Genomic DNA, 16,934 nt, shown 5'->3' with positions numbered 1-16,934 from the left:
TACAGGGAGCTGACTACTCATTACCGGCTTGAACGAGCCCGCTACCCACCCGCTCATCCACCCCTCAGTAAAAGGCAATCTGTGGTTTGGCGGCTTCTTCAGACGAACTCGTACCCGAACCCCGTCGCGTATAGTCATTGTTATCCTGGACAGTTTTCAGATAAATGTCGGAGATGCAAGGAACGGGCCGATCTTGCACATATATTATGGGCATGTCCTCAGGCGACTCCTCAGAGCCGCAAAATTAGCAGTAATGAGCAGTGGGAGACCGTACTGCTCAGCTCAGACCCGGCGAATCAAGTCTGGGCCGTCCAGTTAGCCGAAGACGCTGCTAGGACCCAAGGGCTCCTGGCCGACGTCTAGGGTGGAGGTCTAGCTCTCCTCCACAAACTGGACAAATAAAAGTTATTTCTCTCTCTCTCTCTCTGCATTTAAAACAACCACCGTCGCTTCCCACCATCTCATTCACAACACGCGACGAAGAACCGGCGCCTACTAACCAACTCATATATTACACCCTACTAAACGCAATGTTCTACCCCACCCAATACCCTGCCACCTGTAACTTCTGCCCTGTTGCTGGCACCCTGTACCACGTGGTATGGGAGTGCCAACGAACCGCTACTCCAACCCGAAATCCCAACCCTCCCTATGAGCAGTGGGTAGAGCAGCCGACCAGCTCCGAGCTCTCGGACCAGCGCCGACTGGCAGAACGGGCCCGGACGGCCAGCCAGCACCAAGGCATCTTGGAATAAGGATGCCTCTCACTGGGTGCAGGCCCTGAGAACTCCTTCCTTCTCTCTCTCTCTCTCTCTCTCTCTCTCTTATTTCGCCTAGACTGGCAGGTGACGTAGCGTAGCGCGTGTCTCCCGATTGGGCCCTTCCGATTTAAGGCACCCCTCGATACTAGCTTCTGCTTGAAGCCGGCGACAGCGACCAAAATCGGCGGACAACCACGGGTCACGCGAATGAAGGCGTACAAAACGCGCCGTGCTGCGGCTCAGGCGAGAACCGCGTGGTTTGCGGACAGCCCGCTTTCGGAGGAACGCGTTTGGCGTCCCCCACCTGTCGGTCTGACAACGAAGCTGCGTGGACCGGGGGCGAACGCTACCTACGCTCACGTCGCGGCGGCGGCGGCGGCGTCGTGGTCGTGGCACGAAGCAAAGAAGCAAAAAGCCGCTGAACTCGTTTTGCCCTCGGCGAGGCGAGGGGGAAGGCGTCGTGGCGGTGCTGATGCTGGCTTGACCAGAGACTGGTCGCGACTCAAGGAGGAGGAACGGCGCATGCGCGGGTTCCTCTCGTCCGCGCGGCACAGCCGTCTAGACGAATCTGCGCTGCTCTTGCGAGAAAGCGTCATCAGCCACCCTGGCCCTTGCTTTTGTGAGTACGTGCGTTGAGCATTGTGCGCCTGTTTGTGAGGCTGCGTTGGCACTTCCGGGCAGGGCCTACGCTGACCAGCAAGGTCTTCGCACTTCCGACGAGGCTGTGCTTCGCTCGCTCGACGATGCGTCCCCGTGGAATGCGCCGATCGGCATGAGTGCTCGCTGGCTGCTGTGAGCCACGCAGACCGACATCTCTGCTAGCTTCGCGGCCGCCCGTCCACGATTCAACAGTGTATTGTTCTTCGCCCAGGAGGAACGCCGGACTAAGGTGAGCCGGAATCTCTCTACGCGCTGTTATCCGAGTGCCGGCAGCTTCCTGGTTCTTTCCCAGCGAGATTACTCACCGCAATGTCATTTTCGGCCTTGGACTGCCCGTCTCTTTCGCTCTGGTGTTTCTCGACCGTCTGGAGAGGTTAATCCCACATTTAACTATTGCGCCGACTGAAGTCCATGTCCTGTCATCAAACGAACATGTCAACCAGACGAAAGAAACTAGGCGTGCACCACTCGCAGAGGCAGCTGCGCAGGGGCCTGTACACTCTACACACCCGAAGTAAAGGAGTACTCACGCATTACTTTCTTATGAGGTTACATACGAAGAGATTATTGTCACGCAGGAAAGGTGCAGTTTGGATTAAAAACTTTCAGCACTCTTTTGACCTTTTCAATGTACGGCTGTTAGCTTAAGTGGTTCACGAATAAATGAAGTTGTTTGAAGAAAACAACATATCACGAGTTTTACCGTAGGTTGTGCTCCCTCAGAAAGCTGAAGAAGACAGCATGTTTACTTGTCGTAGTATCAGAGAGATACACGTAAGCATATGGGACTTGTCTGTTACTAAGTCTGTTACTAATGGTCGGTGTCGGCGTGAAAAACAACCCTTCGATTTTCAAAACCCGCAAAACAACTTCAGCAAGCTAAACGGAAAAAAAGAATGCTGCTGGAAGTGAGCTTCGCTTTTGAAGCATAATGCCGCCAGATTGCGATTACGAATACCTAATGTCGCAGGCAAGCTCGCGTTCATTATTCGCCTTTTAAAATGGCCTTTACTTCGTGCATAGATGCCTATACAGTATATGCTTTCACCTTTTCGGGAAGCTGCGCTGTTCATAGGCGGCCTTGGAGATTTACTTCACACGTAACACCGACGGGACTGCTGATAGTGCTCGGGAGTCCATCTACGGTGTGTCAAGGCCTGCAAAGGTTTCATAATGCGCCTTTTACGGAGGCAAAGCTCCCCTGTCGTTTGAATGTTGCCGGCGTCGTTTCAATTTTCGAATGTAGAAGCACAAGTTTAAGTACTGTACAGCAAGGCACAAGTGCTGAACAACAGCCTACGTCTCCCCCGCATGCGGGAATAAAAAAGGTCGAGGTGCCTCGGTGAAGGTGCCGCGTAGACAAAATCCAGGTTCATTAGAGGGCTTCAAAAGTGGTCGAGTAGCCAGGAGTGGCAAGACAGATAATCGGACGCCGATACTGCAGGTCACGAAGTTCCGATTTTCCCATAACAGGCTCACGCCCTCGGACGCCCTCAGCGATTGTGTTCTATACAGTATGATGATACGTTTGGTAGCTCAAATTTTGTCCTACACGTCACGACACATCGTCATTGCCATATTCATTAGCTGCTTCCTTTCACGGGCGAGGGGGATGGAGATTCTGCTTCCAACGAGGGACCCCCTCCCCCGTCCTTGAAGGTGCTTCTCGTCACGAGAGGAAGTTGTCGGCTGGGTCGTTTTCTTCTTCTATCTTTGAATAAAACAACACACACACACACACACACACACACACACACACACACACACACACACACACACACACACACACACACACACACACACACACACACACACACACACACGCACGCACGCACACACACACACACACACACACACACACACACACACACACACACACACACACACACACACACACACACACACACACACACACACACACACACACACAATGGCGGTGTCCAGTGCGAGCACTGTAACTCTGTAACGTAGTGTAACGTAACACTGTAACGTAGAGTCAACAACCGCTTCTCACGTTCGAAAAACATCGGTCTTGTGGAGAGGTTCGCTGTCTAGATCGGTACAATGGCTGGCCAATGCTCTGTGGCTTATTCATTTTTGAAATAAACGGATGCTTGATTCTTTATTAAATTCATTTTTTTACATAATAGTTTCGTCGACCTGCGCCCCCGTTCCTCATACCTGGTGTATGGCTCCTTGGAAGAAAGTTCTCTGAACTTCCTTGAATACAGCCACAGACGTTACCTCATTATACGTTACCTTAGGTTGGCAGTGGGGCACAATGAAATTCAGACTGTACAGCATGTTATTGAAAGACATTTGGCGCAACGTTGTACAACGGTCACTGTAGAAAGCGGCTGCACCTTCAGACTTGGTTGTCGTGCCTCTGTGGGGTGTATACGAAGAGAGGAGCTGCTAATGTCAGCGCACATTGCATGTTTTGCCTTTTAGAAATGCTGGTCCAACGTCTTCGGGATTGACTGTGCGACACCAGTCGTCTTGTTCCATGGAAGTGCCCATGGCGAGATCACAGACGATTGCTGGATTGGAACGATTACTCAATCGAAGTGGCTAGGAAGGAGCCGTGCGAATCGTGTGCGCCTTCAGGGAGGAGTGCGGTGCGCGTTTTTCTGAAGGTTACTTTGTAACAAGGCACATGGGAATCAAACGCGATTGCTGTGTAGTTGATTGCAACACTGGATGCTCTGAACCCACGCTATAGCGTCAAACGGGCAATCGTTACTGCCCCACTAACCGTGGGCTCGCTCGCCGTTGGCTGCAGTGACGCGCAACTGGCCGCCACCGAAACCACGGAATCGTGAAGTTTCAATCAGGCATTGGGCGCTCCTCTATCCGAAGGGAGAGGGAGAGAACATATCTTGATTAAATTGGGTGGGCCAGGTCCGGCCAATCACGGATCGGTTTATGTTCCGTGCGACAGCACGAGGTACAGGTTACAGTGAACTGGAATACTTTCCTGTTCACTTTACTACAGGTTATTGTCATTTGTCATGTCGTAGTAAGTCTGTGTTTGGATTCGGCGCCAGATTCGAGAGTCTCGTGTATAGAGTGATGGGTGAGGAGAGGGTAAATGAGGCGTTCCCGGCGATAATGGTGTAAAATGTCCGTATCAGTGCTGTTTGAACTGAGTGGCTGGCCGAGGGAATTGGAGGTGTGTCGTCGGCCTCCCTTAGGAATTCCCGGTGTGAAATGTCGTGGGCAGCGGCGTGAACCGCCTCATTCCCGGGGAGGGAGACACGACCAGGCGTCGGAACAATGTGAATGGTCGGTAGAGTTTTGACCCTCTGAGCTCTTCTAATTGTGGGAGTGGAGCTTTGTGGGAGTGGGAAGAAGACAGAACAGGGAAGGGGTGGAGGTGGCAAATCATGGTTCTGAGTGCATTCAAGGATAATATATTCAGGTTTTATTTATTTTATTTATTCAGGTACCCCTAAAGGCCCTCCTCAGGAGGGTATTACTTAGGGGGTCGGGGGGCATGTGCCTAAGTGTTCCTGATTGCGTACAGAATTTGCATTGGGCTTCGTGTTGATTTGGAAACATAACGTGCATCAGTGTTGGGTGGGGATACGTGTTTGTTTGCACAAGTCTGAGCGTAGTTCTTGTGTCTTTGTTAGTTGTGGGTGGGGCAGTGGAAGTGTTCTGCGACCGAGTCTGTAGTGCTCTGTCATTTCCTGGTACGTCGTGAGTGGCATAGGTTCATTTGAGTCCTCCGCGGCCTGGTCGACGAAACCTCGGGCCTTGAGGTGGGCTTAATCAGTGCCCTCCATTGAGGAGTGGGCCGGACGATCGCCGATGGCATCGTAGGAAGGAAGGAAGGAATAGTACAGGAAAGGCAGGGAGGTTAACCAGAATACTGTCCGGTTGGCTACCCTACTCAGGGGGGAGGGGATGCAGGAAATATTGGGAACTGTTTGAACGGAGTTCTGTCTTCGGAAGTTTAGAGATTGCGTCGGACTGGTGTGTAGCTGTGCTACATGCATGTCGCTCCCATATTCTTTGCCCAGTATGCAGCGAAACAAAAACGCGTGAACAGCTGCGCGCTCGTAGGTGAATTTTTGTGTGGGTCTACAGCCCGCGTGAAGAGCATTCGGGCATGCCGAGGTTGCCTGAATTCAATTAAGTATCTGTAGTCTGTAAATATGTGCTCTTTGGATTTTAACAGCCTGGCCTGGGCGTACGATGGTTTTGGCAATGTGTATTCTAGTCGAAGTGTCGTCAGAAGTCGTGTCCGCTGGTGGTGCTGCTTTTTGCGCTGCAATAGGCGGCTGGCCAAGGTCCTCTGTGAACAGACTCGGCCAAGCGTGCTGCTTGCCTTGGCATTTCCCTCTGTACGCTGATGATTAGAGGACGGCTTCTTAGACATTAAAAAAGCGCGTTTTAGGCGCCAAAACAGGCAGGTAATACAGCGCTTTAGGCTTCCAAAGTAGGAAATATAAACGCCATAAATTTTTAGGTAAATGCAAATAATTTCAAACGATGACGTGCGCGACCCTCATCTCACAGGAAAATCAAAATTGCTATTGTTTGTGGTGGCACAAAGGCGCCAACACCTGAACATTGCTGAACAATTGACCCATAAAGCTGCTAAAGTAATGACGATCCAGTGGCTTAATTTAACAGGCAAAGTACTCACATGCATGTTCAATGACCCATGTCGCTTGCTCTAGCGTCGCGTATAGTGAAAAAGGAATGAAAGAGAATATGGGAACACGGATTTATAAAAGCGCTATACTCAGGCACAAGTTAAGAAAGGTAACAGCTCATGCAGTGCCGCCGAAGTTACAGCCACGGATGTCAGCGCGGGTGCGTGTTTCGAAAGGACATTGGGCTTAATTAATGCGTGACGTCGCCCGGTCCTTTTTATGTAGTTTGTTTTGTCGTCGCTGCAGCAATTCACGAGCAGAATAAGTCTGCAAAATCACTGAAACGACTTGCGTCGCGTTAGAACTATACTCGCAGTAAGGCGTGCTTTGCTCCATGCGGAAGAACGGCCGGCTGCGGTGATGAAGCGTAGTGGCAACTTCTTAGTCGTTTTAAGTTGTGCCCGGGTGTAGTGGATGTCTGCCTGACGCAATTTAATTACGACGCAACAGAAACACACGCAGATAACAAACGCATGAGAGATTACGATTTATAAAGATCCCCTGCAGATGGTCAAAATTAATCTGGAGCCCTCCACTACGGCGCGCCTCATCGGCTGCGTTGCGTCGGCGCTTTAAACCCTACAATCAATCAATCAATCAGTCAATCAATCAATCAATCAATCAATCAATCAATCAATCAATCAATCAATCAGTCAATCAATCAATCAATCAATCAATCAATCAATCAATCAATCAATCAATCAATCAATCAATCAATCAATCAATCAATCGATCAATCGATCAATCAATCAATCAATCAATCAATCAATCAATCAATCAATCAATCGATTAATCAGAGAATACGATTTATCAAGAAATTATTTCGCTGTTACATGAGAACTTTTTGGTACAACTCCAGCAATTTCGTCGTTTACAGTGATATAGAACAGAACAATCAAGACGTCCAAACACTGCCGAACACACTTCGACACACTTTAAGAGCAATTTTCAAAAGGTGTTTAGCAGCTAGACAGATTTTTGATAGGTAAGCGCGTTTGAGAGCTCATCGGCGGTGTGAATTTTCAGGTGTAGGGAAATGCAGCTGCGCGGTGATGTTTCCGCTTTGGCTCTTCAATATGGGAATGAGCTGCTGACAGAAGCGTGTCCGATGCTAAACCGTTGCGTTGAAACTAGAGTTGAATTTAAGGGTGCGTCTTGAAGCGGAGATGCGACTGCACATGTGTGAAGAAACACGGTATGTTTGGAGAGAACGCGAAACGTCACTGTGAAAATTGTGGGAACAATAGCATACTACCGGCACCTCCGGATATTTTTATTTAAAATTCTGCCCCTTTTCAATAAGAATGAGTGTCAAGTTCCACTGGTGCTATCGGTTGTTTTGATTGTTTGATTGATTTAGTGTACGGTTTAATGCGCCGACGCAGCGCAGGCGATGAGGCGCGCCGTAGTGGAGGGCTCCGGATTAATTTTGACCACCTGACGATCTTTCACGTGCGCCGAAACCTTGAACACACGGGCGTTTTTGCTTTTCGCCTCCATCAGAAAAGCGGCCGCCGCGGCCGGGAATCGAACCCGCGAACCGAACCCGCGATCTCGTGCTCAACAGCGCAACGCCTTAGCCAATGAGCCACCGCGGCTGGTTATCGGTTGTTTTCCGGGAGTTGGTTGAACTAACTGGGGTGAACCCTGCAGGGATCTGAACAGTCAATGCTGCCCGGTAACGTAGATAACGATCTCAAACTGCACCCGAAAGAGAAACTTAAGGCTTAGTAGTGTTCATCTATGCACCGATATTGAAATAGGCACTGAAAATAGGTATTTAATGGAATTTATAGTCATTTGGGCAGAAACGCCAAAATGTGCATTTATAGGCGCTATGAAACACCATAAAAGCGCTTCTTATCCTCTAATTCATGCTCATATATCAAAATGGCTCGATAGGAGCGCAAGGAACAGAATCGGCATTGCCTAAAATCTGGTCTCTACTGATGACCCAGCACCTGGTGGATGGTGGCTTATGTTTAGCAATGCGAGAGCGTTGGTAGCTTCGTGGAGCGATCTTCTGTGCGCGCTAGCCGTCGGCGTTCCACCATGCTCATCCGTCGTATACAAGAGGCGTCGTCACCGCCTGCCCTCGACTACGACGGCGGATGCGGCCTCGCTCACCCGGAGCTTAGATCGGGCCCAGCGACGTCAACAGCAGTGTGGAAAAATGGACAGTTATACAACGGCGGAGACGGAAGAAAGGGCACGCGATTTCAGCAAGCGCTGTGTGTGGGCGCACGGTTCTTGGCAGACACGGTCGCCAGCGTGCCCGCAACTGGCGTCATCACGCCAAAGCGCCCTTCCAACCGGAGCCGCTGCCGGCCTCAACTTTATCACCAACTGCAAAAAGGCGTCGTAATTGACACTGGGCTTTAAAAACAAAACAACGAAAGGCCTAGAAAATGGGCAGAAACGGAGTAAAATGTTTCCTACTTAGAACTTGTACCCAGGAATCAGCGTAGCGTTGCGCAAATTAGCAAATCACCTTCCCAATCACCCGTGGCACGGTCACCGCCACCAGCTCTATCTGCCAAACGATGGACGGCACCACGCGGACAAGCGCGGCGCTTCGAAGCACTGAAACCGTCACATCTTCGCCTTAACGCTTAACTCAGCCACACGCCATTCAAGCGTACGTGTCCTCTGTCTTTTCCGAGTAGCCGGTAAAGGGACACTGCGACACTTTTTCAACTTTTTTTGAAATTTTAGGAGCTTGCAGAGCGTCGTCACCCAACACACCCAGTACTTAGATTAGGGGGTCGCAAAGTACCTCAGCCAAAAATTACTGCTCTATGGCCATCAGATAACTTGAAAACTCGCTCAAAAAAGTTTTCCCTCTTTCCCGGTTTGACGTTCTTCGACGGCCCCAGTTACGTCACTGAGGCCATGTACCGGCTGTTGGCCGGTTTCCCTTCAGTTGCAGCAATGAATGCTTTTCGATAGCAACTTTAAAAATAAAGCCACAAAAACAAAGCAGGAACAGAAGGCGTATCTGGTGCGACGAGCCAATTATCACGCAGTGCCGCTCAGTGCTGGCGATAACTGTGGCTTTCGCAGTGGTTCCAGACGCGAAGAAAAGAGTGAAAGCGTTTATCGACAGTGTTGCAGGGTCCCTTTGAAGGAGAGCCATGAAGACAAAACACAAGTTTGGTTCATTCGAAAAATTGCCTCTTTAGAATCATACTGACACCACTTTTAACGCGAACTTCGCTCAAATAAGCTACATAATTAGGAAAAAAGGGAATGGTCATGCGACCCACTAGCTCATTTCCCGCAACAGAACCTGTGATGTCATACCAGCCAGCTCTGCGATTGGCGGAGGCCGGCTAAAGCAAAATAAAATTAGGCAGAGATTAAATTGCACTCCCTCATGCCCAGCATTACATTCCAACCACACGGCATCTCAAACGTCATTCACTCCCTGAAGCTATCTTGGGCCTCAAGCGGCCTCAGGCCTCAATGCAAAAATTCTTAAAAACACCAAACACCCCTCTAGCATCATTCTTAGCCATATTTTCCAGCAGTCTCTCTCAACAGGTTTCGTTCCCCCAGATTGGAAAACAGCCTTTCCCAAAGAAAGCCTCAGATAACGCCTTTCGTCCAATCTCTCTTACATGTGTTTGCTCTAAAATAATGGAACATATCATTTACACGCACATAGCTAGCTTTCTGAAAGCAGCGAAGCTCTTTCATCCAAATCAACATGGCTTCCAAAAAGGTCTCTCCTGCGACACTCAGTTGGCACTCTTCCTAAGCGACATAAATTCTAAATTAGACATTAACGTCCCCGTCGATGCTATTTTCATAGATTTCGAGAAGGCCTTCGACAAAGTTCCTCACAAGCGTTTGCTATCTAAACTTTCACATTTAAACGTTGATGAACATATATTGGTAGGGCTTTCAAACTTTAACTAACCGACAGCAGTTCGTCTATGCTAACAACAGTTCTTCCTCCTTATCCCCTGTCATCTCAGGTGTTCCTCAAGGGACGGTCCTCGGGCCCTTACTTTTTCTCGTATACATCAACGACCTACCAGACAATATTTCTTCAAGCTTTCGGTTGTTCGCGGACGACTGCGTCATTTATCGCCCCATTATCGATCCCACTGATAACTTAGCACTCCAGCAAGACCTAAGGAAGATATATGAATGGTGCAACAAATGGCTCATGGTTCTAAACGTTAACAAAACATCCATCATGTCATTCCACAGGCGTCACTCCTATTCCACGTACAAATATTTCTTAAGTGGCTCCGCTATATCTCCTGTCTCGTCTACTAAATATCTAGGTTTTCTTATTTCTCATGACCTTACATGGTCATCCCACATAAATCGCATTACCAGTGACGCGAATCGCGCGCTGGGCTTCCTCCGACGTAACATAAACCTGACTCCATCCACCGTTAAATTATTGGCCTACGAAACGCTTGTTCGCCCTAAGCTGGAATTGGCGTGTGCAGTCTGGGACTTACCGCAAGCTAACTCAAGTACCATCCCTGAATCCGTTCAGAACCGTGCGGCCAGATTCATCTTTCCCGATTATTCATACCACACAAGCGTAACACATCTTAAACGTAAAGCTAAATTGCCCAGTCTCAAAACACGACGTACAGTAGCACGATTTTGCCTCTTCCACAAATTCTACAACTCGTAATCATGCGAAAGCCTCTGCATAAAAACAGCTCACCACCCATCGAATCGCCTCAACCACTCAAAAGCAGTATACCCACCTCACGCATGCAAGACCGCCTATCTAAATTCATTTCCCATTTTGGCAGCCATCGAATGGAACGGCCTTCCCGAAAGTGTCGTCACACAAACAAACCCGGCGCAGTTCAAAGCTGCCGTAGAAAAACTTTTGCACTGATTATTCTTGTGTCATGTATGCGATTATCTTTAGTGGTGTTATCTGCTTTGTTGGTTGGCATTGTATGCTTTTTATGAAAATAGCGTGCTTGAAACCCTCTGTATTCGTGATATGCTTGTTCGGTAGTATTTTTTTCTCTTGTTTGTTCGGTTGTTGTGTAATTTGATTGATTTGATTGTAGGGTTTTAACGCGCCGACGCAACGCAGGCGATGAGGCGCGCCGTAGTGGAGGGCTCCGGATTAATTTTGACCACCTGGGGATCTTTAACGTGCGCCGAAATCTCGTACACACGGGCGTTTTTGCTTTTCGCCTCCATCAGAAAAGCGGCCGCCGCGGCCGGGAATCGAACCCGCGACCTCGTGCTCAGTAGCGCAACGCCTTAGCCACTGAGCCGTTGTGTAATTTTCATGCTTCACCACCCCTCATGTAAAACCTCACCTATTGGGGTCTTTGAGGTATCTGTAAATAAATAAATAAATAAATAAATAAATAAATAAATAAATAAATCAGCTTACCGAACGAGCTATTTGTGCTTACATTTAGCGCGCAGTCTTTTTATGTCAGTAAGAATGGTGGGACAAACAGTGGAAGTTACGAAAGCACACGCAAACATAATACTGATGCGTAATGCTGTTGATACTGCGCGCACTATGCTTTGTTTAGCTGCACAGCACTACGGCGCTTTGGGGTTGTCTCAGATGACACTGGCCGATTGACGGAAGCACGGTGTCTTACGTGGCCATATTTGTCGAGCGAGCACTGTTTCACGAAACAATTATTTTCTCCCAGAACAAAAACAAGTCATCTCTAAATACGGTAAAAAAAAAAAAAACCCAAGGCGGAAAATGGCTTGCAATGGTATGGTGGCGCCATCTAGGTTCACTAACGGTAAACAAGGCTTCGGAATCGGCTACACAGCGGTCGGTTTCCGTGATGTCAATGCGGACCACGAAAACACATGATTTAGCGGGAAAATCAGAATTTTCACTTAAAATGGTTGATTTCTCAGTGAATAAAGCATCGTTTGTATCCGGAGAAGGGCTGGGGGCACTACAAAACATGAAATCATTTGAACAAAACAAACTTGTATTTGGCACCAGCTGGGGGCCGCCACGGCCCCTTAGACGCTCAATGAAGTCTCTCTCCCCGGCCGCGGCGGCCGCTTTTCTGATGGAGGCGAAAAGCAAAAACGCCCGTGTGTACGAGATTTCGGCGCACGTTAAAGATCCCCAGGTGGTCAAAATTAATCCGGAGCCCTCCACTACGGCGCGCCTCATCGCCTGCGTTGCGTCGGCGCGTTAAACCCCCACAATCAATCAATCAAGTCTCTCTCGCCGTGATGTGCTGGAGCAGCGCGTGCTTTGAGGGGCTGTCAGCAGTCTGTTTTGTGGGCGCCAGTTGCGGCATATTCGATGTTGCTTGCAGTGTCCTCATCCGCTACGTCTTGACCACTGTGGTCTTGACCAATCACTGCAGAGCGGCCTGCGCTGCGCGACCTCCTTTTAACAGCTTGCATAATTGTAATATTGCGGCAAAGCGGGCTTTGTGAATCGTTTTATTACGTGCGGAGTGCCTTAGGACCGCACGGTGTCCGTCCGCGTCCGTGCGCATAGCATTTACAATTGCAAAAAATCACACAGGCACCGGCAGGATTCGAGCCTGCGTCTGGTAGACCAGACAGAGTTAGCGTCAGTCGTTTTAACCATTGGGCTAAGGCCGTGAGTCAGTACCCGAGAGTCAAACGGCTTACTCCCTCGCCTATAACGGTGCGGAGTACCTTAGGACCTCCCAATGTCCGCCCGCGTCCATCCGTGCGCACACCACCATCAAGCGAAAATCGAGCGAAATTCGATTTGAGCCGTGAGTTGCAATTTCATTTAGGGAATAATCAAGGTGCAACTCACGGCTCAAATCTAATGACGGTCGGGGCGCAACTTGGATATCACTTCGACTTTCCGTACTATACTCGGGAACAAGTTAAGAACGGCAATGGCTCGTGTACGGTATCACTCCGCCAAAGCGACGGACCCGGATGACAACGGGCGCGCGCGTTTTGAAAAGAGATTGCTATGAATGCGTGATGTCTCCGGTTTTTCCTCACTTAGTGTCTTTGTCGTCACTGCAATGGTTTATAAGCATATTAAGTAAACAAAATCAGTGAAACGGCTCGCGCCATGTTCGAAATATTCCCAGTAATGCACTACTTGTGCCGCGCGGAGTAACGAATAAATGGAGAGAAAAAATGGAAGCTAAAACGTCGTTAGAGATGTACAGGGCTGAGAAATTGAACATCAGAAAGGAAAATTTCTACGATAATTCCCAGGGCAGTGCTTTGCTTTTTCAGACTAGAGCAGGTTGCTTGCGGACTAAGAGCTTTGTGGGGAAGTATATATTTACAAAATGATGGGGTATGCGCGGTGTGCGGAAAAGAAACAGAAATTATGCGGAACATAGTGTTAGAATGTGAGGGTATCCATCTAAATCTACATGAGAGAAATAATCGGCTTCCAGAAGCCCTATAGGATTTAAGGGTAGCGCAGAGGAAGTTAACTTCAAGGCAGTGGAGGCGTCGAAAAGGAGATTAGAATGCTGGTGTACGAAAAGCAGAGAGGGGAATATTATTGCCCAGGACAGTTACCACCTGTAAAAGAAAAAAAAAGTATTTTGTGCCTACTAAGCCTTTTTTGCCTGCCCTAAGCAGCGCTAGTATTAAACCAAGAGTATAAAACATAGGTATATTAGTACTTTTTGGTAAGATGACAAGTCATCACCCCGCTACAAAGGGGAAACCAATAGCAATCATCAATCACTATCATCATCATCGTTGCCGCTCAAGGAGGAAGCAATTTTTTTAACCTCCTTGGTTGTAACCGAGTATACGCACCCTCGCCGTCATCCGCGGAGTGGAGATGCTGCCATTTTTTTATCTTTTCTTTCTAGCGCCTGGCTGGCTGTGCACAGCGTCCGTCTAACAAAGGAACTATAGGCTCTCACAGAAACGGCATGCGTCAGCAGGAAGTCGCGACGTCAAATTTGACGGCAAAACCACCTTTATGGTGAAAACTGGATCTGTACCTCTTAATCTAATGTACGTATCATGAAAAAAAAAGAATCGCACTGAAATTGGTCGCAAGGATCGACGGCTCTGTCATTGCGCTGAGTGTCATTTACTGGTCACGGTTAATTCGCCGTGTACTAGTTGTAAGCGTTACAGAATTAACGGTTGCCGTCAATACATGGCCATATACGGAGGGGACTACATGTGGTGGAATAAAACGACCGTAACTCTTGTTTATCGGCACTATGCTGGAGCAAATTAAGTGACAGCTGGCCGCTATGACGACTCTAACATTACGCCGAGATTCGTTTACTTTTCTCTATCACGCAGTTCGCAGGGGAGTCGTAAATATTGCGGAATTTCCGTCTTCTGTTGGTACACATGGGATTTTACGGGAAAGAAACGGTCAGCACCATGTTTGTCCGCTAGAATAAAACCCTATAGCCCTTCCAAGTTTTCTTTCTCCAGCTAATTAACTAGGAAGTATACTCGCTCGCAAATAACAAGCAAACGTGTTTTGTTTCGCGCCCTCCTTGGACTGCGCCCAGGTCGACGAAGCCACATGTACTATGCAGCTCCGCTGGTCACCCGCCTTCACAGAGTGAAATGGCACGGATTTCTTTCGTTTTATTTATTTATTCAGATTACTACATTTGCCGAGAGGGCAATATTGTAGGAGATACATAGAAAACGCTTTCAGTCCAGAAACGGATTCAGGAATCTCGCATTAAAAAAGTATACAAACAAAAAATATTCAGACATTTTTAAAACAATACGAGCGAGTTGTTAATCCATTATAAGTATGTTGAGCGCAGTAAAGAGAACACAGGACGAGGGATACAAAGACGAGCGCTACTTACAGCTGAATTTTAATAACAACCACGGGACATATAAATAGAAAAGAATCACAACACGCTCAAAAGACTATGAAGTTTATCACATCACTGCACGTCCCCCCACGCACTCGTCAGGCACGCACGTGTGATAAATGTTTATCCAAGAAGGCCAGCTCTTGGTCAGACCCACAAGAAGTGACCCAAAAGGACAAAAATGTAGCTGGCTGGCGTGAAAGTTGTCATGTCGGCCCCTGATAAACTGTCCAGGCTCTGCAGCCAAACGTGCCATGTCAGGAAGGAAAAAAGCAGATGCCTCGTCAATCACCAAAACCAGTACGTGCGCTGCACAGAAGGGGTGGTCTACAAGTTGCCGCTTAATTGCAAAAAAGCATACGTTGGGCAGACTGGACGGTGCCTCAGCACTCGCCTACGGGAACATTGCAACAAGGCACGCAAAGGCAAGGATAGCGGTTTGGGCATCGATTGCCAAAAGTGCGACAAGTGCGAGCCTATGTACGATGCGTGCTCCGTCATTTTTCGAGGCGCGGATCAACGCACGCGAGAGATTGTTGAGGCCGCGGAAATGCAGCGGATAGGTGACTGCGTCAGTTCGACATCCATATCTTTGAGTTCGAAGGAGCTGGCCTTCTTGGATAAACATTTATCACACGCGCGCGTGCCTGACGAGTGCGTGGGGGGACGTGCAGTGATGTGATACACTTCATAGTCATTTGAGCGTGTTGTGATTCTTTTCTATTTATATGTCCCGTGGTTGTTACTAAAATTCAGTTGTAAGTAGCACTCGTCCTTGTACCCCTCGTCCTTTGTTCTCTTTACTGCACTCTTCATAGTCATTTCTAAAAGCTTGCAGCCAATCGCATTGTACAGCACCAAATGACGACGGAGGCGAAGGAAAGAAAAAGAAAAGAAAAAGAGAAAAGGAAAACAAGACAAAAGGCGAAATGAAAAATAAAATAAAACGAGTCACAGCGGTAATCAAGTATTGCAATGAGCAGCATTGCACTGCGCAGCAGCAATAATGGATACAAAAAGCAAAACAAATAATAGACACGAACAAGATCACGGCAATTCAAATAACACTGTTTTCTATGTCGCCATCCAAATAAGACCTTAGAGCGGTGTTACATCTAACACCAGATGCGCAAACAACGTTTTCCGGTGTGCAGCCTATTCCAATCGCCAACTGTGCGCGGAAAAAAAGACGTTTTAAACAGCGAGGTGCGGCTGTGAATTTCTCTAATCTTTTTGCTATTGTCTCTCCTTTTTTATATGCAAGCAGGCGGTTTTATTGATTGATTGTAGGGTTTAACGCGCCGACGCAACGCAGGCGATGAGGCGCGCCGTAGTGGAGGGCTCCGGATTAATTTTGACCACCTGGGGATCTTTATCGTGCGCCGAAATCTCGTACACACGGGCGTTTTTGCTTTTCGCCTCCATCAGAAAAGCGGCCGCCGCGGCCGGGAATCGAACCCGCGACCTCGTGCTCAGCAGCGCAACGCCTTAGCCACTGAGAGCAGGCGGTTTTAAATAAGTCTGGCGTTTAATACCTGTTTTTTTTTTTGTTAGCTATTTGGTTGATGATTAGTAGGCGACATACTGTGTGGCGAGTTTGTAAGCAGTCCCAAGACAGAGCCTTTTTTATTGCGGAAACACTGGTATTCTTGCCGAACCCACCAGTGACAAAGCGGTCAGCACGGTTTTGAATAGAGCCTAGTTTATTCATGAGCACCTTGGTGTCCGGATCCCATGCAGCAGCAGCGTGTTCTAGTATGGGGCGTGCATTAGTTGTGTACAAAGCGTCCTGTGGAGCATGCCTGAAAATTATTCTAATAAAATTAAACACGCGGCCAGCCTTCATTGCTGTCTCCGTGTGTTCGGTCCAGGTCGGGCTGGATGATAATTGGAGGCCCATGTTACTTAACATTAGCTAAAAATTCAATGCTTTCCTACTTTACATAATAAGTATATTTGACCGTTTCCTGCTGAATATGCATGCAGTTGGGTTTTGAGACGTTTAGTTTCATGTTCCATTTATCGCACCAGTTAACAATACGTTTAGG

At 48.3% G+C, this 16,934-nt stretch overlaps 1 protein-coding gene across 1 annotated transcript in view; it reads left to right on the top strand.

Moving 5' to 3' along the window:
- The first annotated feature begins 1,137 nt into the window (after nucleotides 1-1,137).
- Nucleotides 1,138-16,934, top strand: part of LOC144159699 (uncharacterized) — a 36,762-nt gene continuing 20,965 nt past the window's right edge. Inside the window, exons 1-2 of the mRNA XM_077691361.1 lie at nucleotides 1,138-1,380; nucleotides 1,443-1,650. The gene's annotated coding sequence lies outside the window, so the exon portion shown is untranslated. The remainder of the gene's footprint in view (nucleotides 1,381-1,442; nucleotides 1,651-16,934) is intronic.

Source organism: Haemaphysalis longicornis, unplaced genomic scaffold, assembly GCF_048455015.1.
Source record: "Haemaphysalis longicornis isolate Haplotype H1 unplaced genomic scaffold, Haemaphysalis longicornis Haplotype H1 scaffold_10, whole genome shotgun sequence".
Classification (NCBI taxonomy): domain Eukaryota; kingdom Metazoa; phylum Arthropoda; class Arachnida; order Ixodida; family Ixodidae; genus Haemaphysalis; species Haemaphysalis longicornis.
The sequence above is the reverse complement of the archived record's forward strand: the minus strand, read 5'-3'. Positions and strand labels throughout refer to the sequence as shown.